At 40.8% G+C, this 27,091-nt stretch overlaps 1 protein-coding gene and 1 pseudogene across 2 annotated transcripts in view; both read left to right on the forward strand.

Annotated features, from left to right (window-relative positions):
- The window catches only part of ALK (ALK receptor tyrosine kinase), a 771,141-nt gene that overhangs the window by 504,922 nt on the left and 239,128 nt on the right, over positions 1 to 27,091 (forward strand). The window lies entirely within an intron of this gene.
- LOC100392367 (immunoglobulin (CD79A) binding protein 1 pseudogene) lies at positions 11,903 to 13,112 on the forward strand (annotated as a pseudogene).

A 27,091-nucleotide genomic window follows, 5' to 3' on the forward strand; every position in this document is an offset into this window, starting at 1 on the left:
GCTGGGGAGGGATAACATGGGGAGAAATGCCAGATGTGGGTGAAGGGGAGGAAGGCAGCAAATCACACTGCCACGTGTGTACCTGTGCAACTATCTTGCAAGTTCTACACATGTACCCCAAAACCTAAAATGCAATTAAAAAAAAGAAAAAAGAAAGTCACTTTTGTCTCTACCTTTGGGCTTGTGTTCTGGATCACTTGGTATCAAAGAGTGGTGCTTCAGTAGTTATCAGACTTGAAAACAGAAGCGAGGTAGACTTGTCAAGGGTTCATGCCCTCAAAGGCCAAGTGATTGCAGGCGACTCTGACAAGAGAAGAGTTTGCAGCAGTTGCATACCAAAAATTCTTACAATTGATTCATCAGCCAGGCACAGTGGCCCACGCCTGTAATCCCAGCACTTTGGGAGGCCAATGTGGGTGGAACACCTGAGGTCAGGAGTTTGAGACCAGCCTGGCCAACATGGTGAAAGGCCATCTCTACTAAAAATACAAAAATTAGCCAGGCATGGTGTTGGACACCTGTAATCCCAGCTACTCAGGAGGCTGAGGCAGGAGAATTGCTTAAACCTGGGAGGCAGAGGTTACAGTGAGTGGAGATTGCACCACTGCACTCCAGCCACTTGGTGATAGAGACTCTGTCTCAAAAAAAAAAAAAAGAATTGATTCATCACATAACCTATGTAACATGGGCATGTCAATCATCTGAAAAGATGTGTATTAGTTTTCTACAGTTGCTAGAATGGATACCTTATTTGCTCAAAGTTCTGGAGAGCAGACATCCAAAATGTCAGGCAGGCCATGCTGCCTCTGAGATTCTAGGTAGAATCCTCACCACTTCCTAGCCTCTGGTGGCGGCCGTCAGTCTTTGGCATTCCTTGCAGCCACGTCCCTCCCAATTCTGCCTCTGGCCTCACATGTCTTCTCTCTGCATGTTTCTCCCATCCATTTTTTTTTTACTAGAATGACAGTCATGTTGGATTAGGGCCCACCCTAACGACCTCACCTTAACTTGATCACATCTGCAGAGACGCTGTATGTGGTCACATTCACAGGTGCCGGGAGTTAGGATTTCAACACATCTTTTGGAGGATATAACACATTACAGAACCTGAGTAGGAGTCATCTATACTCTTATTTGTCTGTCCTGTGAGCAATGATATCATTTCAGCAAATAGCACCTTCCATCACATTGAATTGATACGTTCATGTGAACAGTATGGTTTTATACATTTATATTTATTTTTATTAAATAATTATTAAATTATTTTTGTTTGGTTTTAATAGTCAAGTAAGCTATAAGCATAAGGAGTTTATACCCACTTTTGTGCTTTACATTTTAAAATAATATTAGAATACCTAATTTGTCAGCTCAGGCAGTCCTTAACCAGGATGGTCTCCATCTCTTGACCTCGTGATCCACCCACCTCGGCCTCCCAAAGTGCTGGGATTACAGGCGTGAGCCACTGTGCCCGGCCTTGACAGTTATCACCTGTTCTATTTAAAGCAGATACATGTTGTTTCAGTACTAGAGACCCTGGAGTTCAGATGAATTCCAGATGTGAGAGGAGATTCTGCCTTTTCTAAGCTTGGTGGGTGGTCAGATTTCAAGTTCCCTAAGGACCTGTGTACTCTTAGGACTAGCAAATATCCTTGAGGTAAATGTTGAGTTTTGAAATGACTTGGAGCCAATACCAGTTCTCTCAGCAACAATATCTGGGCCAGAGAGGGATCAGATTCTGGCTTGGAGTCCCACAGGCAGGGCTGGTCTGGAGATAGCCAAGCTCCAGAAAGTTGGGTGGCCCCTGGAACCCTAGGGAAGAACTGGCATCTATAATAGAACAAGCCCACAGTTCTCTCCTCCCCAAATCAATGGGAGCCCTAGGGGACATTATAACCTACTCCATTGACCCTCATGGCCCTGAGGACAGGTTTGCCCTCAGCACCCCAACAAGAAAGCCAGAATGTCAGTCTAAGGTATTTGCTTCATGTTCTTTGATCAGAAATGGATGGAAGGTTGCTAGTGGAACTTCTAGCTCCATCTACACATTCCCAAAGGCAGCTCTCCGAAGGTCAGGGTGGGATCTGGGACAGTAGCCTTCAACCGTTTGCAGCAAATTACTGTAAATTACTTTCTATTTCAACATCTCTTTGAGTTTTGTTTGAATTTTAAAATGTTTAAATCACATGCTTAAAAAAATATTAAACTTGTTTCCTCAAAATAATTGGTTTAAAATTCAGGCTTCTGAAAGATATTCCAGGTTTTTCCTCTTTCATGGTGCCTACTACCAGTCTTATTCCCTTCCTACCTGAATCTCTGATTGGTGCAGCACTAAATAACAAATAGCTAGAAGACATCTTTCTTCTATGACCAGCCTATGTGAAAAAAAAACCACGGTATATGGAATAAGATGACCTGGCTCAAACTCTGAGTCTAATACTTATGAGTGTTTAAACTTGGAACTTACACACTGAGTCCGTTTTCTATTCTGGAAAATGAGTATGAACAATAATATCTGTGGGTCTTCCCCATTGGTGGTGTTATGAAGATCAAATAAAATAATGAGTATAAAAGCTTTTCAAAATGTAAATGACTGTTTGAATCTGAGTTATTTTTGCCATTTTGTCAATGCCCTTCAGCCAAAGAGCACCAAGAACACATCTATGGTTAAACAAGTTTGGTTCATTACCAATGGCAGCAGGAAGAAGAAACATGTAGAGTAGCTCCGTAAGAGGGTGTTAGAAAGAACTTATTATAGAATTTAGGTTTTATTGAATAATTTGAGGGGTGCTTAGGGAGGCAGGGCTTTGCTCTAAATTGGATGCTGTCATTCGGCGGGAGCAATTCTGTCATTGGGTATCTCAGTAAAGCTCCATGGAAAAGAAAGATGAAGAGGATAAAGCTGTATTTGGCAAAGAAGCAGGAATAACTCATTTTGGTTAGAGAAGCAGGTGTTTGGTACTTTCCAGGTAGCCCAGTGATCTTATTTTGTCTGTGCTTGGAAGCGGCTTCTGTCTGCTTTTATCATGATCTCAGAGTAGCCTTGTCTGAACTTGGTATTCTGCGTTCTGTGTCTAATGGAAGAATCACATGGCCTACCTGTGAGCCAGGCCAGCTTCTGAATGTCAGGATCTGCTCTTTTATTTCTCACGTTACACGTGTTCGAACCAACAGATTCTCTGGAGAACTGCAGGCCCACATAGGGTTTCAAAAATAGATGTACTCAGCATATCTAAGAGAGAGAAGAAAGAAGGGAGGGAGAAAAATGAGGAAGGAAGAAGAAACATAAAGGGGCAAAGAAGTCTGGAGGCTGTAGAATGTTCACATGTTCTCCAAGACTCCCCAAGAGCCCAGGAAGAACTAAAATGGATCCAGCGATCTCCCTTCCCTAAAAGGCCACCATTAGGAGGCAGCATCTCAAGGTTGGCCAAGAAAACACCAACAGCATTTGATTCCCTTAAAGGGCACCACTTGAATCAAATCCTGGGACTGGTTTTAGATTTGACATTTTTCTGGCATGCCTCACTACCTCTCTCGCTCCGACTGAATTCCATGTCACACAGATCTTGGGGTCTGTGCTCCCTCCCTCAGTGGTTTGAGGGCAAGGATTCCAGAGCCATTTTCTCCTCTGGCTGGTCTGTGATCAGAGTGCACAGATGTTTCATAAAACTTAAAATGACTAAGCCATTTACCTCAGGTGGCTAATCAAGCAGGTTTAAAGAATTCCGAGGTGTCAAGGAACCACAAGTGCACAGTAGAAATTGAATTGCGGTCACAGATACGGTTTGGTCATTAAAAGCTAAACTTGATGGGCTAAGAGAGAATTATCAGCTGATGAGTGAACATCAATATGATAGCAAAAAAAACTGGCCTCTGTTGAAAGAGCCTTTTCTCAGAGGCCTCATGATATCCAGTAGAAGATGAACTCTTGATACCTGCAGTCTCTCTGTTAATAGCTTCAGTTGAATCAGATTAATTTAAAGGGGCTAATGAAAATGATGTAGGAGAAGAGTTTGGATGTAATAAATTGGATGCTAAGGTATCAGCTTAAAGATGATGACATTATCAAACCAGTCCCCTGGGGAGTAGGCAGAGAGAACTGGGAAGTGATAAGGAAGCACGGGGTTCCCGCTCTCAAGGGTTCCTGCCTCCTCTCTGCCAGTCCGCAGTGCCTTTCTCAAACAGGAGCATGTGGCGACATCAGCTGACATTTATCAGTAAGGATTTTATCAGTAAAGTTCCTGGGGAATTTAAGTACTTAAATACCTGGCACACAGTAGGCTCAATATCTATTTTGTTTAATGAATGAATGCCAAGTAGTGGAGTCTTTGTTTCCTTTATTTGATTAGCTCATTTCCACTGTGTTTCAAGGCCCAAATCTTAAAATGATACTGGAATGATACTTAAATTCCAGTATCATTTGCTTGATTCTGGAATTTCTAAGTAGTTCCAGTCTTCACAATGGTTTTATAATACATGTCTTTCCTTTTTCTTACATTTCTGGAGAAAGTTCTCCGGCTGTGCTCACGTGCCTTCTTCACTTCTTCCTGTCATTTTTTGGAAGAAAGTTATACTCAAAACCAAATCTTAGCATTATGAAAGCCATGTCTTATACAGAAAAAGAAAAATCCTTAAGACAGAGGTGGAAAATCACATAGTTAACTACTGGGAGGTAGGGTGGCCAAATGGACTCCACCTTTACTTCTTTAAGAGTCAATGTTACCCAGATCTGTCTAGCTGGCTGCTCTTGACACAATTCCTTAGTCGTATTGGCATAAAGGAGAAGCTTGTGTTGCCTTTGGTGTTAAATGTACCTGTATTCCAAATCTTAGCTCCAGCTTTTTTTTTTTCACCACCGTGACCTTGAATTGACTTCATAAAACTTTTCCAGACTTCTGTATTCTTATGTTTTCAGGAAAAAGATTGGGAGAGGGGGTAATATTTGACCGTGTTGCTGCCGAAACTAGATGAGAACGTGGATATGAAAACACCTGGAACTGACTGCACTTGGATGTTCAAACACTTTTTTTAATGTTATGAAGTCCTCAGTTTTATCCTCTTGGTGGTGGCATCTGGCAGGGCTGCCTCTGACAGAGGCATGTAGGCATTACTCTTGAGGTATGCTCAGCAGAGAACACCTGGATGATGCTGAAGACTCCTAGGATGTCTGTTGAGAAATGAGTTTGAAAGTTCCAGTAGGAGGGTTCGTGGTTCCTGGGGAATTCAATTATTTTATTACCTGGCACACAGTAGGCTCAATACCTATTTTGTTTAATGAAGGAATGCCAAGTAGTAGAGCCTCTTTGCTTCCTTTACTTGGTTAGCTCATTTCCACTGTGTTTTTGGTAAAGACCCAAAAATATATTGGTAGGAAGGGTAATGGCCTGCTAAATTGAGAGATCCCATGGGCTTTGCTTAATACAGGTCAGCTACATTCATGAACTGCACTGACTTAACAACCAGGAGATCTGAGTGCTTTAAATAATGGTGCAGCCTTGGGCAAATCAGTCCAATTCTTTGAATTTCAGTTTCCTTATCTATGAAATGACATTTTTGAGCTAGAAGACTTCTATTATTCCTTCCAGTTCTAATGATCTGTGATCCAAAATTGACTGTTCCCTTGCAAATGGATTCCCCACTGACCTAATGGAAAAGGCACAATTGCCTCATCATTCAACCCTGAGCTCAGCAATGTCCATTAGAATTGAAAGGCGAGCCTCCATTGAAAGTGGTTATTATACACATTGGGGGCTGATCAATGCCTTTCCTTTGTGAGTGAAGTGTTATTTTGTTAAGAACTTATCTTGTAAATTTTAATCATACAGATTGTCAGCACTCCTCAAACTCTAAAGACCAAACCATTGTTATTACTTATTGACTGACTTACAGCCAGGTCAAAGAAACAAGTCCCAAACATTGGCAGCTGAATATTTATGATGCAATTAGTGTTGCTTCCAACTAATGTACACTATGTTCAAAAAGGAACACATTATGGTGAGCCAGGGCTTAAACTGATGAACATGTTTTCATTTTAGCCATGCAAATTATGCATCAGAGAACAGTCGATATGAATTTGATACTCCCAGGAGACAAAGCAGTCATGGTATTGGGCCCCGGGACTAATTCTACTTTCTCATCTTTCAGAAAAGGAATGAGCTATCCTCAATATACTACCCTAGCCTCCGTCTCATTTGCATTAGGTCATTATGTATTAGCTCTCCCGTCCAAAGGACAATGGGCCTACTTGGAGTGTATCATATAGACATATAAGACTGAGATTAGGAGTTCGTTTCTTAAAATATTCAGTTAAAAATTTTATGCATTCCCTTTCCAACAAAGGATAACACCGTAAGTATCCTTGTATAGGTGCAAGTGGCGAAGTGATATGGAAAGCATCCTGTATCAAACTCCAGCCACGAGCATGCATCTCTTCTCCATGCTTTGCCTTTTCAGTACTTTACAAAGCACATTGACTGGTTCCAACTCTTTGGAGGCTGGATGCGAAAAAGCTCTGAGTTTTAAAATATCCCGTAGATAATTCCATTAAGCCTGGCCTTCGAGATCCAGAAAGTCTTAATTGCAGGCAGGATGGATGTCATATTTCTTTTGTTCATTTATTTGTTCATTCATTAAACGGTATCCATGAATTGCCTTTTTTATGTCAGGCAATAAGCACCTATTATAGTCTGCGTATGCCCACAGATTGCATTTTCCCTCCAGAATTGACTTATTAGCTATACCCCACATTTTATTTTATTTTTTTGAGTTGACAAACTATGGCTCCCAGGCCAGCCACCTGGTTTTGTAAATAAAATTTTATTGGAATACAGCCATGCTTACCTGTTACATGTTTTCTATGTTATTTTCATGCTACAATGGCAAAGTCTAGTAGGGAATGCTATTTGGGCTACATTGCCCTCAGTGGTTAAAAAGGAAAGAGATACATTTTCTTCCAGCCTTTAGCAAAAGAGCAAAGTTCATCAATCAGTGAGCAAACACAAGGCATTTGAGCAAGGCCTCGAGGTATGCACTCTGGGAGCACAATTTGGTATTCTCTCAGATATAGCATCAAGCCAAGCCCCCTAATACTGGCCTCATGTTTCCTCCTCAAACCCTCTAGAAACTTGCCACTCAAAGTATAGTCAACATCCATCTTGTCTGGGAGCTTGTTCGAAATACAGACTCTCCAGCCCCACCCCAGACTTACTGAATCAGAATCTGCATTTTAACAAGATTCTCCTGTTCACTTACATGCACGCTAAGGTTTGAGAAGCACTGCTGCAGACCACAAGGGTCTGAGAAACCATCACTTAGCTAATCAAAGAGTATTCACAAGGGTCATCCTGAAGTCCCTACCATGGGTTCAGTAGTGTCATAACAGCCCCTAATAGTTGTTAAACGTTGCCTGGTCACTTTGGAAATAAATAGGGATTATCTCTAAGGGCCGTATAAAGAGCACTTTTTTGTTACTAGTGTGAAATCATAGATGGTACAGCTGGGAAGGATCTTACTGACTACCTCTTTCCTGCTGATACAGATAAGGAAACCTGATACAGATAAAGAAATGATCAATGGCTCAGAGCTAGTAAGCATGAGAGCTGGAGCTAAAACTAAGTTTTCTGAATATCTTATCTAGTGCTTACTTGCTCACCTCCACTTCACTGAGCAATGAAGACAGGGGATGAAGCACGTGTTTAGATGAATCACTCCAGATCAATTGATGTGCAATGGATCCATCAGGTTAAAAAAAAAGAGTCTACATCTAATTTACCATTGCGTGATTCATTGCCTAGAGTTAAGTTCTCAAGGGGAGAAAACAGAATTACAGGAACATGGGCAGTTTGTATCATGGTTAGTGCATAGCATGAGGCAGGGACAATGTGGAGACCAAGTTTAATCATTAAATAAGTGACCTCATTATCATACAAATCTGAGGTTGATTATACCCTTACATGTTAGTCCATTTGCATTGCTAGAAAGGAATACCTAAGACTGGGTAATTTATAAAGAAAAGCGCTTTATCTGGCTCATGGGTCTGCAGGCTGTACAAGCATGGCACCAGCATCTGCTTGGCTTCTGATGAGGCCTCAGGGATCTTCCAGTCAATGCAGAAGGGGAGGGGGAACTGACATATCACATGGCAAGAGAGACAGGGCCACCTCCAAATTGGAGGCCACATTTCAACATGACATTTGGAGGGGACAAAACATCAAAAGCATTAATTTTTTCTGTTATCCAAGAGACAGGTATCAGAGAGAGGCCTACCTGTAACCTAGGCTTCAGGGATTTGGGGTGGTGATGGGGAAGGGGCATTCTCCTCAAAGTTTCTTTTATGCTAGGATACACTCCCTCAAGCCCTATCCTTCAAGGATCATCTGAAACATCGGGATGAGATGGATGGGATGGGATGGGATAGGATGGGATAGGATGGGATGGGATGGAATATTCTCTCCTCTACTGGCCTGGGAGGTCCTAAAGATAGAGTACACATCCGACTCATATCTGGGTCCCCAAAGTGCCTAGTACCTAGTAGTCCCCCAATCCTATTTGTTTTGTGGAAACTTTTGGGAGAATCTTTCACAGTTCACAGATTGACTCAGCTTTCATCACAATGACTGCAGGAGTTTTGGGGAACCCCATATCTGCCAGCACCATCACTATGACCTAGTTATTATACAAATCTGAGGATATAGACAGACCTGCAGGAACACCTACACAGTCCCTGTTGCTGTTCTTGCTTTCAGTGGCAATGGTATACATAGTTCATATCCTGACCTCTGCTGAGTCAAGAGACAAGCAGGCAGTTTGCACAGAAGCCTGGGGAAAAAGAAAGGTTTAACCAAATTGATTTGTCAGTCTTGGTGTGTCTAGAGTAAGTCATTATAAATGGAAAAAATAAATCACTTCAGTGATTTTTATTTACAACTTAATTTTAGCTAAAATTCAGAATAAGTTGGCTATAGGAGTCAAGAGGACTGATTCCCATCTCCTCCTTAACTCATTAGCCTGAATGTTCTGTCTTGCACACTGTGGTCCTCTGTCTTGTAGACAGAGCCTTAAATACACATTAACATTAATGACTCTTGGGAGATACAACCTGAGAGCATGTTATCTTCCCGTAGTCGTCATTTGGTTTGATTTGCCAACCTCCTAGGTCCCTTTGTGTCTTATATCAGAAATCATTTGATTTAATCGCCTAAGTCAGTTTCCCTTTACTTTCAGCTAGCCTACTGTTGTCCTTTCTGGCTCTTAGCTTTTACTGATTCTCTTGTGTCTGGCATCTCCAGGTCTGTCTTTTGTGGAAGTGATTATGTTTCTAAGAACTCTTACTCTTATCCCTGAGATACAGAAGAAAAAAGAAAAAAAGCCTTGCCTTGCTTTCCAGTGCAGCCTCCTTGTCCTCACCTTGCATTTCAGCCCAGCTGCAGTCAATCTGGAATGCTGACATACTGTACGCCCTGGCTGGGCTGTTTTCCTTCTGAAGTTCCTGATCAAGATGTCCAAAAACACAGGGTGTCAGATTTGTTCAAATCAAAGCGAGTACATGAGCAAGCATACACAATATGTGGCCTCTGCCTGCCCCATTCATTCCTTTGTTCATTCATTAAACAGTATTCATTAATTGCTATCTTTACACCTGGCAATAAGCACACCTATCAGAGTCTGAGTATGCCCATAGATTCCATTTTATCTCCAGAATTGACTTGTTAGCTATATCTTATTGTTCTATTTTTTAAGAGTTGCTCGAGGGCATGAGTGGGCAAACTGACTCTCAGGCTAGCCACCTGGTTTTATAAATAAAATTTTGTTGGAACAGAGCCATGCTTATCTGTTACATATTTTCTATGGCTGTTTTTATGCTACCATGGCAAACTTGAGTAGTTGTATTAAAGACTGTATCTCAGGCCTAAAGTATTTACTATATGGTCTTTCAGAGAAAAGGTTTCCCTACCATTGGTTTACAGCATCCTTTGTATATTTTTAATTGGTTGTCTCTTTATTATTGGGTTATAAGAATTCTGTATTCCAGATACAAGTCTCATCAGATACATGACTTGCAAATATTTTCTCCCCATCTGTGAATTTTCTTTTCACTTTCCTGATGTTAAGCTTTGAAGGTTTAAAATTTTGATAAATTCCAATTTTTCTATTTTGTTGTTGTTATTGCTGCTTATGCTTTATTGTGTCGTATCTAAGACTCCATTGCCAAATTTGAGATCATTCAGATTTACTCCTATGTTTCCTTCTAAGAGTTTTATAGTTTTAGCCTTTAAATTGAAGTATTTGACTACTTTAAGTTTTATCTGTTGTGTGAGGTAGGACTTTAACTTCATTCTTTTACATTGGAGATCCAATTTCCCAGAAATTTTTTTTTTTTTTTGAGACAGAGTTTCACTCTTCTTGCACAAGCTGGAGTGCAGTGGTGTGATCTCGGCTCACTGTAACCTCTGCCTCCTGGGTTCAAGCAATTTTCCTGTCTCAGCCTCCTGAGTAGCTAGGATTATAGGCACCCAGCTAATTTTATATTTTTAATAGAGACAGGGTTTCACCATATTGGCCAGGCTGGTCTTGAACTCTTGACCTCAGTTGATCTGCCCACCCAAAGTCCTGGATTACAGGTGTGAGCCACCATGCCCAGCCTTTTTTTTAAGATTATTCTTTCCCCCCATCAAACTGTCTTGATACCCTTTCAAAACTCAGTTAACCGTAAATTTGAGGGTTTATTTCAAATCTGTTTTATTGATCTATGTGTCTCTTATTATGCCAATATCACATTGTCTTGAATGCAGTTATACTGCAGTAAGTTTTGAAGTCAGAAAATCTCCTACTTTGTTCTTATTAAAAACTATTTTGGCTATTTGGGGTCCCTTGAAATGTGAATTTAGGATCCATTTGTCAATTTCTATCAAAAAGTTACCTGGGATTCTGATAGGGATTATATTTAATCTATTGATCAATTTAGGGATTATCATCATTCTAACAATATTAAGTCTTCTGCTCCATGAACACAGGATTTTTAAAATCTATTTAAATCTTACTTGATTTCTTTCAACAATGTTTCATAGTTTTTCAGAAGGTAAGTTCTATGCTTCTTTTATAAAATTCATTTCCAGTTTATTCTTTATGCTACTATTCTAAAAACAATTTGTAATATCATTTTTGAATTGTACATTGCCACTTTATAGAACTATAATTGATTTTTTGTATCCTGCAACCTTGCTGAACTTATCAGTTCTAATATTTTTTAGTGGTTCCTTAGAATTTTCTATACAATATTATGTCATTTGCAAATAGAGATAGTTGTTCTTTTTTTCAATCTGGTTGCCTTTTATTTATTTATTATTTGCCTCATTTCCCTGGCTAGTATCTCCAGTATAATGTAAAATATAAGTGGCATGAGTTAATATTCTTTTCTTATTCCTGATGTCAAAGGAAAGCATTCAGTCTTTAATAATTAAAGTATGAAGTTAGCTGTGGGATTTTTTTGTAGATGCTGTTTATTAGCTTAGGAACATTTCTTACTATTGTTTGTTAACTGTTATGTCATGGTAGGGTGTTAGGTTTTGTCTAATCTTTCTGCATCTGTTGAGATGATGCCATGGTTTTGTTTTCTATCCTACTGATATGGCATATTATATCAATTGATTTTGGGATATTAAGTCAACCTTATAATAAAGCCTACTTGGTCATGGAGTACAATTCTTTTTGTATGTGGCTGGATTGAGTTTGCTAGTATTTTGTTGAGGATATGTGTGTTTAGATCCATAAGAGAGATACTGGTATGCGGGTTTCTTTTCCTGTGATAACTTTTTCTGGTTCTGGTATCAGAATAATACTGACATCATAGAATGAGTTGGGAAGTGTTTCCTCTTCTTCTGTTGTTTGAAAGAGTTTGTAGCTCCCCCTCCTCAAGATGGCCGCTGAAGACGAGTTACTGCAGCCGCGGCTCCCAGAGCTATTCGAAACCAGCAAACAGCTGCTAGATGAAGTAGAAGTAGCGGCTGAACCCGCCGGTTCCCGGATAGTCCAGGAGAAGGTGTTCAAGGGCCTGGACCTCCTTGAGAAGGCTGCCGAAATGTTAAAGCAGCTCGACTTATTCAGCCGAAATGAAGATTTGGAAGAGATTGCTTCCACCGACCTGAAGTATCTGTTGGTGCCGGCGTTTCAAGGAGCCCTCACCATGAAACAGGTCAACCCCAGCAAGCGTCCTGATCATTTGCAGCAGGCTCGAGAACACTTTATAAACTACTTAACTGAATGCCGTTGCCATCATGTGGCAGAGTTTGAGCTGCCCAAAACCAAGGACAACTCAGCTGAAAATCGCACTGCTAATTCCTCCATGGCTTATCCTAGCCTCGTTGCTATGGCATCTCAAAGACAGGCTAAAATAGAGAGATACAAGCAGAAGAAGGAGTTGGAACATAGGCTGTCTACAATGAAATCTGCTGTGGAAAGTGGTCACGCAGATGATGAGCGTGTTCGTGAATATTATCTTCTTCACCTTCAGAGGTGGATTGATATCAGCTTAGAAGAGATTGAGAGCATTGACCAGGAAATAAAGATCCTGAGAGAAAGAGGCTCTTCAAGAGAGGCATCAACTTCTAACGCATCTCGCCTGGAGAGGCCTCCAATGAAGCCCTTCATTCTCACTCGGAACACAGCCCAAGCCAAAGTATTTGGAGCTGGTTATCCAAGTCTGGCAACTATGACGGTGAGTGACTGGTATGAGCAACATCGGAAACATGGAGCATTACCAGATCAGGGAATAGCCAAGGAAACGCCAGAAGAATTCAGAAAAGCAGCTCAGCAACAGGAAAATCAAGAAAAAAAGGAGGAAGACGACGATGAACAAACACTGTACAGAGCTCGGGAGTGGGATGACTGGAAGGACACCCATCCTAGGGGCTATGGCAACCGACAGAACATGGGCTGATCTTCCCACAACACCACACACAACACCACAGGACTGCAGGGTGCACACCTCCCCCACCAAGAAAAATCATGCAGTCCTCCCCTCCCTGGGCTCCTGCTTCAGCTATGTACAACAAAGGCAAAGATGCTAAATCTTGCTTTGCATTCAATGAAGTGTCAAGTGATAAAAAAAAAAAAGAGTTTGTAAAGAATTGGTATTGCTTTTTAAATGACATAATTCAGCACTGAAGATATCTAGGCCTAGGATTTTCTTTGTAGGTAGTTTTCTCATTACTAATGTAATCTTTTTGCTTCTTATGTATTCACTCAGACTTTCTATTTCTTCTTAAGTCAGTTTCAGTAGTTTGTGTCTATCTAGGAATTTGTCTATTTCATCCAAGTCATCTAATTTATTGGCACATAGCTTTTTTTAAACAGTGTTCCATTATAATCCTTTTTGTTTTTGTAAGTTTAATAGTAATGTCCCCTCTTCCATTTCTGATATTGATGATTCAAGTCTTTTCCCTTTTATTCTTGGTCAACCTAGGTGAAGGTTTATGGAATTTCGTTGATTTTTGCAAAGAACAAATTTAAATTTTATTAATTTTCTCTATTTTTTCTATTCTCTGTTTTATTAATTTCTGCTCTTTGTTATTTGCAGTATCTGCACGTTTTAGTTTGCTCTTCTTTTTCTGGTTTCTTAAGGTGGGTGGTAAGGTTATTCATTTGACAGCTACCCTCTTTTTTAACATAGACATTGACAGCTATTAATTTCCCTTTAAGCACTGTTTTAGCTGCTGACCATATGTTTTGGTATGTTATATCTTTATTTGCATTTATCTCAAAGTGTGCTCTAAGTTTTCTTATGATTTCTCCTTCAATCCACTGGTTATTTAGAAGTGTGTTGTTTAATTTTCACGTATTTGTGAGTTTCCCAAATACCTTTCTGCATTGATTTCTAATTTCATTCTGTTATGGTCAGAGAAAATAATTTGTATGATTTTAATCCCTTTAAATGTATTGAGCCTGTTTTATGGCCTAGCATATGGTCTATCCCAGAGAATATTTCATGTACATTCAAGAAGATTTTGTATTGATACCTCCTATAGAAAGCATACGGACAAATTTGGGGTTTTTGTTTCCCCCATTTGGACAATCTGTACATTTTTATTGGATTGTTTAGTCCATTCACATTTAATGTTATTATTGACATACATGGATTTTTATCTGCCACTTCATCTCATTTTTTTCTATATGTCTCATGTATTTTGCTCTTTTATCTCATACTATTTTCTTTTTCATTAAGTGAATATTTTCTAGAGTAACATTTTAATTTGTTTGATGATTTTTTTCTTTACATTCTATTGAGTTATATTCTCAGTAGTTGCTCTAAGGCTTACCATATACATCTTAACTTATTAGAATTGATTTTAGATTTATATTAATCCAGTGAGATACAGAAACATTACTCTTATATAGTTCTATTCCCCTTCACTTTTTAATGCTATTATTCTCATACATATTACAACTATACATATTATAAACCTTTGAACAAATACATTGTCATAATTGCTACTTTATAGAATTTTATGTCCTTTAAATAGGCTTGCAGGGAAAAAAGGAGAGCAAGTATATATTTATAGTGTTAGTGATACCGACATTCGTATTTACCATTTCCCTTAATTTTTTTGTACGTTAAAATTACTAGCCTGTGTTCTTTCCTTACTCAAATATGCCTTTGCTGCTCCCCCATCCTTCTTGCTGTGATTATCGAATATATAATACATTTCTAATTATTTAGGCCCAAAAATACAATTATATACCTTTATATGTAACTGCTTTTTAAATTCATTAAGAGAAAGAAAGAGAAGAACTATGTATTTAAAATGTCTTTCATAATCACATAGTTACCTTTCTTGACGTTCTTTGGTGTGTGTGTGTTGGGTAGTGGGTATCTAACTATTGACTCGTGTTACTTTCGGCCTGAAGAAATTCCTTTAGTGTGTCCTGTCTGTTAGCAACAAATCTCAGTTCTTGCTGATCTGAGAATTTTTTATATTGACAGAGTCTTTTCTTTTAGCACTCTGAACATGCCACGCCACTGCCTTCTGGCCTCCATTGTTTCTGATGAGAAGAAAGCTGTTCATCTTTTTGAGGTTGCTTTGTAAGTGAAGTGACAAGTCATTTTTCTCTTGCCACTTTCAAGATTTTGTCTTTCAGCCCATGATGAGTCTATATGTGGATGCATGGGTTGAACTGTGTTTCCCAAAAAGACATGTTGAATTCCTGACCCCCTCCTACCTGTAAATGTGGCCTTATTTGGCTTTAGTGAAGTCTGTTTCCCTGCAGTGGGAAGCCTTTCATGTCATTCTTCAGACAGCATGGTGTATGTGATCATCCTAGGATGACACTGCTTTTAACCAGGTTCTCTTTGACTGTTTATTTCCCTGATCTCTGTTGAACTGCCTGCCTCTGTTGGCATCACACCCAGCTGTTGGCACTCACTAATTGTCAGCTAATTATTCTATTGTTTTTGGCAAAGCTCTGGGGTAAATGTTGCTCCACAGCCTGATAAAATTAAATGTGAGTCGCTTTACAGGCATAGTTTTTGAGGCCAGTCTTTGAAGGTTTTCTTTTGTACTCCAGCAGGTTCTTCATAGCTATTTCCATGGTCGTCTCTGGAGAATCAGCTAACCAACTATTTAGCTTGTTGTAGATAGTCATGAAGCTACCAGTCCCCTCTCAATTGTTTACCACCAAAATCACAATTGTTTTTAAGAGCATTCTTAGGCTTGAATTCCCCCATGCTCTGATATAAATAAGTTGCTTTGGGGAGAACTTTGAAGATCTCTATTCTTAAGGCCTTCTTCTCTCCCTGAGCAAAATCTCTGAGCCACAGATCTGAGGCAGGGAGCAGGAAATCGTGGCTCACTTTTCTTAAAGTGTCACCCTACATTATTGTCAGGGTGCTGAGCAGGGTTAGTAGTCTCTCTTCTTCTCAACATGTCTCCCCAAGCTTAGAACATCCATCCTACAAATGGGCTGTGGTGAGGGCAGCTAGAGCCCCAGCATCATTAGCATGACATGCCTATGTTAGAGACTCCACTCTATGAGGGAGAACTGTGTGGAGTAAGATATCCCCAACTCCTTGGCCATACTTACCTGGAATTTAGCCTCTGCCATGTATAGCTGGGGAAAATTAGAAATGTTCATAGTCTGTCCCACCTGGGTACCGGGAGGTATGAGGCACTAGATAGGGAATTGGGGGCCAGGGAGAAAGCCTCTCTTGGTTAAACCTTCCTGGAATGGAATTTCCATCCTATTGAGCTGGGAGAGGGGAAAGAGAGAGCAGGTCATGGCCCCAATGTTACAAATTCTCACTGTTCTTAATGAGTTTTCATAGCTTTTCTTAATTTTTTTTTATTTGCTATATTCCCTTAGGACAATTTCTGAAGACTTTAAGTGATTGTGTTTCTAAAAAATAATTTTTACTAGTTATGCTTATTTCACCAGAGAGCAGCTCTGCAGAGCTCCTCATGCTGCCATTCAAAAGTAGAATCCCTCTGCAATGCTTTCTTTTTCTCTCTCCCATACCAGACAGTGGATGCCTTTAGAACAGCGTCTGTATTCAAATAATAATTTCTGCCTACATTTACTCTATGCCAGGAGGTCTGTGAATTTTCTTTATGGTAACCTCAATAGAAAGTTAATTATTATCACCCTTCCACTAGTAAGAAAACCAAGGCTTACGACTTTTAAGTGATTTGCCTAAAATCTTGCTTTTAGTAAATGTTGGTTCCAAGAACACAAACCAAGTTGCTTTCTCTCAAGTCCATGGTCTTCCCACTCCATCATGCTGCCATTGTGTCTCTAGCACCAAGCATACAGGTTCTGGGTTTGGAATACAGGTTCTGGCTGAATGAATGAATTCTAATTGAATGTACAAATAATTAAGCTCTTAGGGACCAGAAGCTTAAGAATATAAGCATACTGCTACGCTCACCCCTTTTGCATTTTGCTTTCAGGCTGATCGATGTACCTTCGAGGCAACCTTCTTGACTTTGCTAATTAGCTCCTCTGCCTTAATGGCAATCATAATATATAAGAACAACTTTAATCCTAAATTCATTAAATTAGATCAATGGCTATTATGTAGCCATAATATTCAGAAAATATAGTGCTAAGGTCTCTGGAATTTGTAAAAAGTCTTCCCTTTGAGTTTATTTTACTGCCAGATTATAGCAGTATTCTTTTGTGCTACTTGGATTTTTGCATAATTTGTTAGTTTGCTATTTTTAGGCTGGTCATCTTTGATATTGTATTGTTAAGCAGGTCAGATTAGCATGATTGTACCTGTGTCTGTTTTTGACAAATATATTGATCTATTGGACACTCCAAAAGTTTGGAATCAATTCCAAGCAGTTGATTCCAAAACTGAGCTTTATTTTTTCAGTTCCACTTTATCTTTCTCTCTTTCTCTTTCCTGTTTAGAATTACATTTTCATTACCCATGTAACATGTGAATTTATTCTCCTTGTGAACATTTCTGTGAATACATATTTATGTATGAGACATGAGAAAAAGGCCTGAAAAGACATATCGCAAACTTAATATGATGCTTACCTCTAGGGATAGAAATGGGAAGGAGAAGGAGGGAGTCTGCTGGTCAAAGAAAATGCTAGGCTTATCTGTATTGTTTTAATATTTCATAAGGAGAATATAGCCTCCTTCTTTCTGTGTTCCCTTTGTTCGCTTGTCATTCTTAGTGAAACATATGAGAATGTGTATATATGCCCATCTATATGAGGTAAATGCAGCCAAAACCTCCTCCCTCAGAGGCCCCCCCCACAGTGTCCTAAGAAGTCATTCACCCCTTAATTTTTCTCTTTTAAGTAGGAGAAAAGGGATATCATTATTCCTGTCTGTGCCTTTTTCCTCTGCAATGTACATTTTTCTATTAGCTTGCACTGCTGCAGTTTATGGCAATTTTATTGCTCAGATTATTTGCCCAGTAAACACCAGCTTGATCATGAAGAAGCAGAGAAAATTGAAGAGATACTTCTAAAGACACATCCCGATACCAATAGCAAGTTGCCTCCTTGATTAGAGATTCAAGCTGAGGCCACCTGTGGCATGATCTAAGCCTTCATTCTGACCGGCTCCCCACTGGACAGTGTCTGCTGTAATGGGATTAGTCACCGAAGGACCCACATTGTTGGCGAGGTCAATGCAATGTGATGGAAAGAGCAAGGGCTTTGGGGTTTCAATCCTGGTACAAATTCTAGTTTTATCTCTTACTAGTCAAAGGGCTCACAGGCAAGTTTCAGTTTCTTTCAAGTCTCAGGTTCCTCCTCCTCCCCCTTCTTTCTCTTCCGCTTCCTCCTTTTTCTTTTAGAAGTAAACGAAATGACATATGAAAGACATGAAAGAACCTAGTTCCATTATAGCTGAGGCACATAGGAGGTACTTTATGATTGACTGCCACTTTTCTTTCTTTCTGCTAAGAGAGAAAAAATATCTCTTTCTCCTTCTGGCATGAATATGCCTTCTATTTCTCTTTCTTAAAACTCGGGGAGCAGTCTGCATCCCTGCTCATCCCCTCTGGCATTGCTGATGAATTTCGAGGTAAGATCTCTTAGGCCGAATAGAGAATTGAGGCTGGGGGAAAAAAAAATACCAAGTGTTATTAGTATTGAGGTTTGGAATTTTCATAGACTCAGGCACTGTTCCTCCAGCAGTTCCTTCAAAAGCTTTTAAGATGAAAGATTTCTAATATCTGTAGGAAGAGTAAAACCTGGACCCCTTGAGGAACAATAACCCTAGGCCTTACCAAATGCTTCCTTGCTTTAGATGAGGACTCTCATGAAGAAATAGCTGCTGGCAGAAGATGTCACTGACATTTCTTATTTCCGCACGATAAGCTTGGTGTAAAGGTGTTTAACTTGTCTCAAAAAGGAAAAAAAAAAAAACTAAACAAAAATTCTTGAGCTGCATTTGCTTTCATTAAGCATTTCTTCAGAAAGTGTTAGAGAAGACAGACGATGGAGAATCAGACTAGCACCTCAAAAAGCACCCAATTTACTAAGGCCAAGGCAGTCCTCACTGTATGTATTAGGTTGGTGCCAAAGTAACCGTAGATTTTGCCATTACTTTTGCGCCAACCTAGTAAAAGAAGCCTGGACTAGAGAGGCTTCCCCATAGGATCAGGGATGAGGTTTTCTCTGAGTGAGTAGAACCCCACCAGTTGGGCACATGTAGTCAGTCATTCGCAAGACTCTTTCTCTGGCCAAGGAGACTGTGTTTTCTATTAGTGAAAAAGTCAGGAGATCCAAGAAGCCCTCCTGGAACTCACTTGGTTTTTCTGGGAGCCATTAGGTTCTTCTGAAAATGACTTTGATATCACTAAAGTTCTTTGAAACCTTTTAATTCTGTAATTCTGGCTTAGAAAGATGGAGTCACACCTCCCTTACTATGAGCTCCAAAAGGACTACCTGACTTTGGTCTTCAGACTCTCGTTCCTTGGCCTCTCCTCATGGAAAAAGCCCAAGGAGCCTCACTGGAGAGGCTTTATCAAAATGGAGTTGTTTGGGTCAATTCCAGAATGGAAACAACCTAAAAACCACTTCCAAGCATTCTGAGAGGTTAAGAAAAAGAGAGGTTGGCTGTAAAATGAATTGCTTTTCTAGAATTTCTAGCAAACAAAAGCTCTACCTCAAGCCATCACAGTGGACTGTTGTATAGAGTTTCTGATTTGCAGAATGGGGCCCTGGAGGAAGGTTTACATTCAAGGGTTCTTCTTTATCTCCACTGTGGCTGTGATCTGGGCAGAGGTACACAGGTTGCCTGACCAATGGCTGGCCCTTAGGAGTCTCTTGTCTGAAGCAGACACTCTGGTCTCTCTGAGTTATAGGACGCAGCCAGGCTGAACATGAAACAGTGAACTGGGAGTCTCATCTCTAATCTGGTGTTTATCTGGTGGGAGTGGGGAGTCAGAGGTCAATCACAGAATTGCAATTGCAGACTGTTAGAGTGGAAAGAGCCTTAGAAATATTGTCGATGCCTGTGCTTTTAAAGGAAACAGGCTCAGAGAGATCAAATGGCTTTCCAAATGCCTCCTCTGCTAGCACGTCCCTCAGGGGTCTCATTCCTCTCAATGTTCTTAGCTGTCGGCATGCTTCCAGACACATGATAGGTGCTCAACACATGTGGAATGAATGAGTACACATTGTGCTGGTGACTCACTAATGGAGCGCAAATGAGTACCAAGACTTTTCTACCCCTATCGCTCAAGTCAACACTCAGTATTACCGTCTCTCCACAGTCAAGCATTGGTACTTGGAGCTAAACTAAGGCTCAAAAAGGTGGCCTCCTGCCTGCACTCAATCTGGACAGCTTTGCCACTCACTGCTATGTTGGGCTGTGGATTGAGGGAGCTGCAGCTTCCAGTACCAGCAGAGGAGTTCTGCTCTCTTAGGGAACGGATTGGAGGCAATCTCCCCTTTAGAAGCTGGGACACATAGAACCACAGCTGCCCTAGGATGAACAGGGACTAATAGTGTGGAGACAGCAAGGTCGAGAGCCACCAGCAGCTCCTCGCTATTGCTTTTCCTGACAGGTCTGTGACGGAGAGAGCATGCAGCCTCCCCAGGCATGGAATCACAAGGCAGAAGGGGCAAGTTATGTCCGGCAAAAGTAAGGTCTGGCTAGCATTCTCTTTCTCCAGACTTTTAAAATAACAGGCTGCAGGCCTAGCATTTCTCCTCTCTGTGGTTATTACGTGTTTCTTTTTGCAAAGCAAGACATTCTGTGAAGGGCGCTGAGACCGCAAGGCGGGTCATAAAGGGTGACAAAGCAGAAAGAGAGTTGCCTGCAGTCTCCTCTGCCTACGATCCACTCCGCCTGCTTATTCATCCGCACAGAGAAGTCTCGGGCCCCACTCTTAAATGGCTTCATTCATGATGATTGACTTCGGAGATTTGCCCATGCCGTTTGCAGAATGTTAAGCAGGAAAGGATTTTTCCCTCTTTTGAACCAGCTCTGTTAGGAGGCTCCAGTTTCACAATCTCAGGGTGGGGGAGACTGGAAGGAAAAAATCAGTCTTCAGCCAGAATGCGTTCCTCAAATGTGAATAACTGCTGAATAAAGATGAAAATGAGCTTGGAAGAGGCTCCTCAGCATGAAACTGATGCCTCTGGGTGCTCAGGTATTTCTATGACCAATTCTCAGCAGCATTTAAAACCTTCAAATATCTGTAAAAGTTCTTTCTATTTAAGATAGCTTCACTTTGATCTGCTGACTAGCTGTAGTCCCTAGATTAGAAGAGAGGGAAAAGATCTGAACCTAATTGTTTTTCAGAAATCAAAATTCAGATTTGTATGATGTGTTGGAGCTTGCAATTGTGGTTCCCACCTTTTTTTTTTTTCTTTTTCTTTTTTTGAGACAGTGTCTCTCTTTGTCACCTGGGTTGGGGTGCAGCTCACTGCAGCCTCCACCTTCCAGGTTCAAGTGATCCTCCTGCCTCAGCCTCCTGAGTAGCTGGGACTACAGGCAGGCCATCATGCCCAACTAATTTTTATATTTTTAGTAGAGATGGGGTTTTGCCATGTTGCCCAGGCTGGTCTTGGATTCCTGAGCTCAAGCGACTGGCCTACCTCGGCCTCCCAAAGTGCTAGGATTGCAGGTGTGAGCCACCTCACCCTATTAGTCCCCACCTTTCTAGAGAAACTGTCAGCATGCAGGCTGGTCCAAACTGTCTCCTCTCAAAGCCTGACTCCTGCAGTAGCTTCCCGAGGTGTCTCCATTCTCCACAGTCCTCTCACCCCTAAATGTTCTAATGCCGAAACATTGTTCCTATGGACTGTTTTACTTATGTAACTTTCCTGATGATAAACCTTGTAAGCTCCTCATTCACACTCCCTTATGAAAGCCAAACTTCTTCATAGAGCAGTTAAGGTCCATACAAGTAGCCATTCTCACCTGCTATCATACTCATCCTCTACCTCAGATCTCCATTTTAACCAGCCAGGTTTACTCCACATAAAGCCCGTCTTCAGGCCTCCCCAGTTCTATAACCTTTCTGCATGCTTGTTCCTCCACCTGGAAGGCCCTCACCTCCCATCTCTGCTTAACACGTTCTAAGTCATGCTGTAGGGTCATGAGGCTTTATTGATAGCTCTTATTTGGGAACTTCTTGTATCATAACCACATGAGTAAATAAATGTCCTGGTCGGGTGCAGTGGCTCATGCCTGTAATCCCAGCACTTCAAGAGGCCGAGGCAGGTGGATCACTTGAGGTATGGAGTTCAAGACCAGACTGCCCAACATGGTGAAACCCCGTCTCTACTAAAAATACAAAAATTAGCCAGGTGTGGTGGCACACACCTATAATCCCTGCTACTCAGGGAGACCAAGTCAGGAGAATCACTTGAACATGGGAGGTGGAGAGTGTAGTGAGCTGAGATTGAACCACTGTACTCCAGCCTGGGCAACTGAGTGAGACCCTTTCTCAAAATATAATAAAGTAAAATAAAAAATAAAATATCTTGTCTTCCACATGAGAATATAGGCTACTGAGAGCACAGACTATGTATTTTTTGTATTTCTACCATACCCTCTCACCTGTAAAGCCCACTGCTTTGTATATCATGCACACTTTAAAAATAATTTTCAAAAATGAATGAATATATAGGTGAATGAGTGATCAACCCATTAATTAATTAAGTTATTAATTCTGGACTTATCTTTTCTTAGCCTTTAGTCTCTATTTTCCCATACCACCCATCACAAAGAAATTCACCTCTTAATAGCATAATTTTTTAAAAAGACTATAAAATATCTACTATTCAGCCATAGAAAAGAATGAAATCCCAGCTACTCAGGAGGCTGAGGGAGGAGAATTGCTTGAATCCAGCAGGCAGAGGTTGCAGTGATCCAAGATTGCACCGCTGCACTCCAACCTGGGTGACAGAGTGAGATTCCATCTTAAAAAAAAAAAAAAAAATGAAATCGTGAATTTTGTGGCAAGATGGATGGAACTGGAGGCCATTATCCTAAGTGAAATAACTTAGAAACAGAAAGTCATATATGGCATGTTCTTACTTATACATGGGAGCTAAACAGTGGGTCCACACAGACACACAGAGTGAAATAATAGACACTGGGGACCCCAGGAGGTGGGAAGGTGTGATGGGGTAAGGACTGAAAAATGACACCATGGGTACACAGTACTAATATATGCATGTAAGAATTCTGCACTGGTACCTCTACATCTTTAAAAAACTTTTAATGTTTTCAAAATAAATATTTAGAAGAAAAAGAAAGATTGTACATATTCATTATAAAGTCTGTGTTTTCCTCTGGACTCCTGAGTTGAAAAAACAAGAGCATAAAATCTTGGACCTCCAGGTTAGGTTTTCTCATCCCAGGAATCCCCAAGGAGTGCTGGGGTGTAGGGACTGAAAAATATCAGGAGTTAGCCCAGGCAGGGCACATAAGAGGTTGACTGCTTTCTGGTCTGGGTGAATATTTTTTAACTGCAGAGTTAGCCCTCAAAGGTCATGGACTGGCAAATCGAGCTCTTGGTGGTGGTCTTACTCAAATCAAAATATTAAAGGACTAATCGAATCCAATCAGTAAAAGCAAACTTCTATGCGCTGTAAGTAAAGCACAAGGGAAGCAAGCCAGGAAGCATGAACTTAAAGGGGCGCCATGCCCCAGGGTTGTGAAGCTTAGAGGGCTCTTGTGTCAATTTTCTCAAATAGAATTATAACTGTATTTGTGAAAAATAACTATGCGAATAAACACGTCCTACAGCATACAATTTGCAAGCTCAGCCACTAGGTGTAAATGCATTCAGGTCTAAAGCATGTTGTTATGCTATAATCCAGTACTTGGGACAGACATATTACACTTAGCTGGTAGAAGAATAGAGCACAGCTATTCCACTGGATAGGCCTGGGGAAGTCTCTCTTTCTGATGTCATATCTGGGTTTTTTATTTGGGGAGGAAATTGTCCATTTGGTGATCACAAAATGTAGGCTGGGAGCTATTTTATCAGTAGAAATAGGCTTGCCTTGGAATAAACATATTCTTTCACTCACTAACCATGTGATTTGGGGCAGGTCACTCTCCTCTCAATTGGTCTGTTTATCTGGTGAACTAAGTGACGAGAACAGAGGATCTCTGAGTCTCCTTTCGATGCTAGGGCTTCCTCTCGTGGAAGAAATTCTGTGGGTCTATGAATCTTTGCTCTTTGTAGCTTCTACAGGATGCGCTTTGCAATACAAGTTTGGCTCTCGGGATAGCTCAAAAACAAATTCATTCATTTTGAGGAAAGGAAGGAGAAAGCGTTTCAAAAGTTGATTAGCAAAGCCAAGAAAGGATATATTTATTGACCTGCTCGGATATTTAAAATACATCCAACATCTATAAAACATCTATAAAAAGTTCACTCATTTTTTAAATGAGCATATATTTATTGATTGCATACTATGAGGCAGACATTGAGCCAGATGCTGGAGATACAATAAGAAGCTTTTGTCTAATCCCATTTTACGGATGGATAAGTTGAAGTTCAGAGAGCTTGTTTAAGTCATTGGCACAAGGTCATGTAACAATTGGTCAGGGAGTCAGGATTTGAACCCATATTCCTCTGACTACTGCAGTACTTCGTGCTGCATCCTGGGAAGTAAAACTACAGAGCCAAAAGGAGTAGTGTCTGGAGCCCAAGCCTGGATCTCAGTCCTGGGTATTCTTTCTTCTACAGCCACCAAAATGAGTTTTCATGCTTCTTGACACTACCCCACAAAGTCTGATGGTATCTGAAAATCCTTGCTTTCCTTAATAATTTGTATAGAAACATCTTCTGTTAAACATGCTAAACTCTTGGAAAATTGTCTTTGAAAAGCTCAGAACTCCATCCCTGAAGCGTGGCCCTTGGATGCCTTATTTGATATTTCTAGAAACAAAAGGGGGACTTCATATCTGAAAACGTGAACGAGATACTTGAAGAAATAGCTAAAAGATGGTTCCCATTCCCCAAGCCCCCTGGCTTCTTGTTGGATTTGCATATAGGCATTCACAGACCTTGCAGAGACTGTGAATACCCAGAGAGATGCCTCTGTGCCCATCCAGTCCTCCAGCCACTCCGGACATGTATCTTCAGGCCTGTGTCCTTGTATGCACTCAGGGTTCTCCAGACAAACAGAACCAATAGGCTATATAGAGACATATAAAAGCATATCTATTATGGAAATTGGCTTACATGATTATAGAGACTGATAAGTCCCACAGTATGTTGCCTGCAAAGTGGAGAAGCAGGAAAGCTGGTGGTTTATGTAGTCGGGGTCCAAAGACCACAGATCCAGGGGAGCTGATGGTGTGACCCAGTCCAAGATTGAAGGCTGAGAAACACAGCCGGGGGTTGCTTCTGGTGTAAGTCTCAGAACCCAAAAGGCCTGAGAACCAGAAGCTCTGATATCCAAGGGCAAGAGAAGGTGGATGTTTTAGTTCAAGAAGAGAGAAGAAGAATATGCCCTTCCTCCACCTTTTTGTTCTATTCAGGCACTCAACGACTGGGAGATGCCTGCCCACATTGGTGAGGGCAGGCCTTCTTCACTCAGTCTACTGATTCAAATGCTGATCTGTACCAGCTATCTGGGTATCCCTTAGCCCATTCATGTTGACACATCACATTAATCATCATAGCATTTAACTGGATAGTTCTGATTGGGGAGCCTGCTTCCAAACCTAATGGATTGAAGCAGCACCATGTCATCCTGAGGTAACTCCTTACCCACCATTTCCATCTTATGCCTGAAGGATAGTAAGAGTTCTTCAGGAGAGCATACCAGGCTAGGTGACCAAATAGAGCTTCAACAGAAGATATTGGATTAGAGATAAAGAATGTGCTTTGGGGGTACGGAAAAATAATAAGTTTGAATGCCAACCCAGCCTACTAGCTGTGTACCTGGGTTGCCTCAGTGTTCTTCCTCTATTGAGTGAGGATAATAATATTTCTTTTGGAAGATTGTGAAGACAGTTGCAAACACAAAGCAAAAACCTATTTTGCAATGAAGAGTACCTGCTGTTATTTTTGCTTTATTTATTAATATATTATCCTTCATGAATCATGTAAGATTTCAGACCATGGCATTCAGGATGGTCACTTGTTAGTGAGAGAATAAGCTGCTTAATTGCAAGCTAGAGCCTGTGACTGTGTTTGATGTCTGTGTATACATGTGTGGGGGGTGTCTGGGTGTCTGCATATCTGTGCATGTATGTATGCACATGTCCTATGTATCCATGCATGCATTTGCATGCTCATGGGCCTGGAGCCACACCTCCACGTGACATCCTCTGGAATGACGAGAAGATTTGATAACCTTCCTTCTTGTGCAGCCTGCCATAAATATGGCAGTTTGAGGATCCCAATTATAGACTCTTGTCTCAAAACAGCCGGGAAAATATAAAGACAAGTCTCACAAACATTGTCTCATTAGTTCAGTAAAACCTTGCTAATTTATCCTAATTGTGGGGAAGGATCGTTTGCATGCGGGAACTGTCTGAAAGGGGCCTGCTTTAATAAATAGATAGGACTGACTTGTAATTAGTGGTGCCACTCACATACAAACAATCAATGTGCTCAAGTACTTAAAAATAGTTTGTTCTCGTAAGTGGGTTGCACATTCCCAATGTCATCTTGAAGCCACGAATGCAAGGAATGGGCTGGGAGCAAGGGTCTTTTATTTTCCTTATTTCCAAATGCACAACCGTCTGACAGATGGCCAGGGGCCTACTAGGACCTACTTGCAGGGAGAGATGGAAACAAAGAAGGCAAGGCAGAGGATTTGAGCAAGAATTGGGACTCAAAAGACCAAAGTTCTAATCTCGGCTCAGTCCCCAGGCTGTCACATTACTTTCAGTTTCTGGGTCTGTTTCTCCTCTAAAGGAAAGAATTTAGCTAAGTGGTCTTCTGGTGTTTTTAAGTCACGGTATTTCAGAACTGTAAGAGATCCTAGAGAGCATTCAATTTAACTCCTTTTATTAAAATGTGACAATAGTAAGAGGTTCTGCTAATGCAGTCACATGCCACTTAAAATTTTGGTCAACAGACCACATATACAACCATTGTCCCATAAGACTATAATGAAACTAAAAACTTCCTGTCAATCACCTAGTGCCA

The sequence above is a fragment of the Callithrix jacchus genome, chromosome 14 (assembly GCF_049354715.1).
Source record: "Callithrix jacchus isolate 240 chromosome 14, calJac240_pri, whole genome shotgun sequence".
Classification (NCBI taxonomy): domain Eukaryota; kingdom Metazoa; phylum Chordata; class Mammalia; order Primates; family Cebidae; genus Callithrix; species Callithrix jacchus.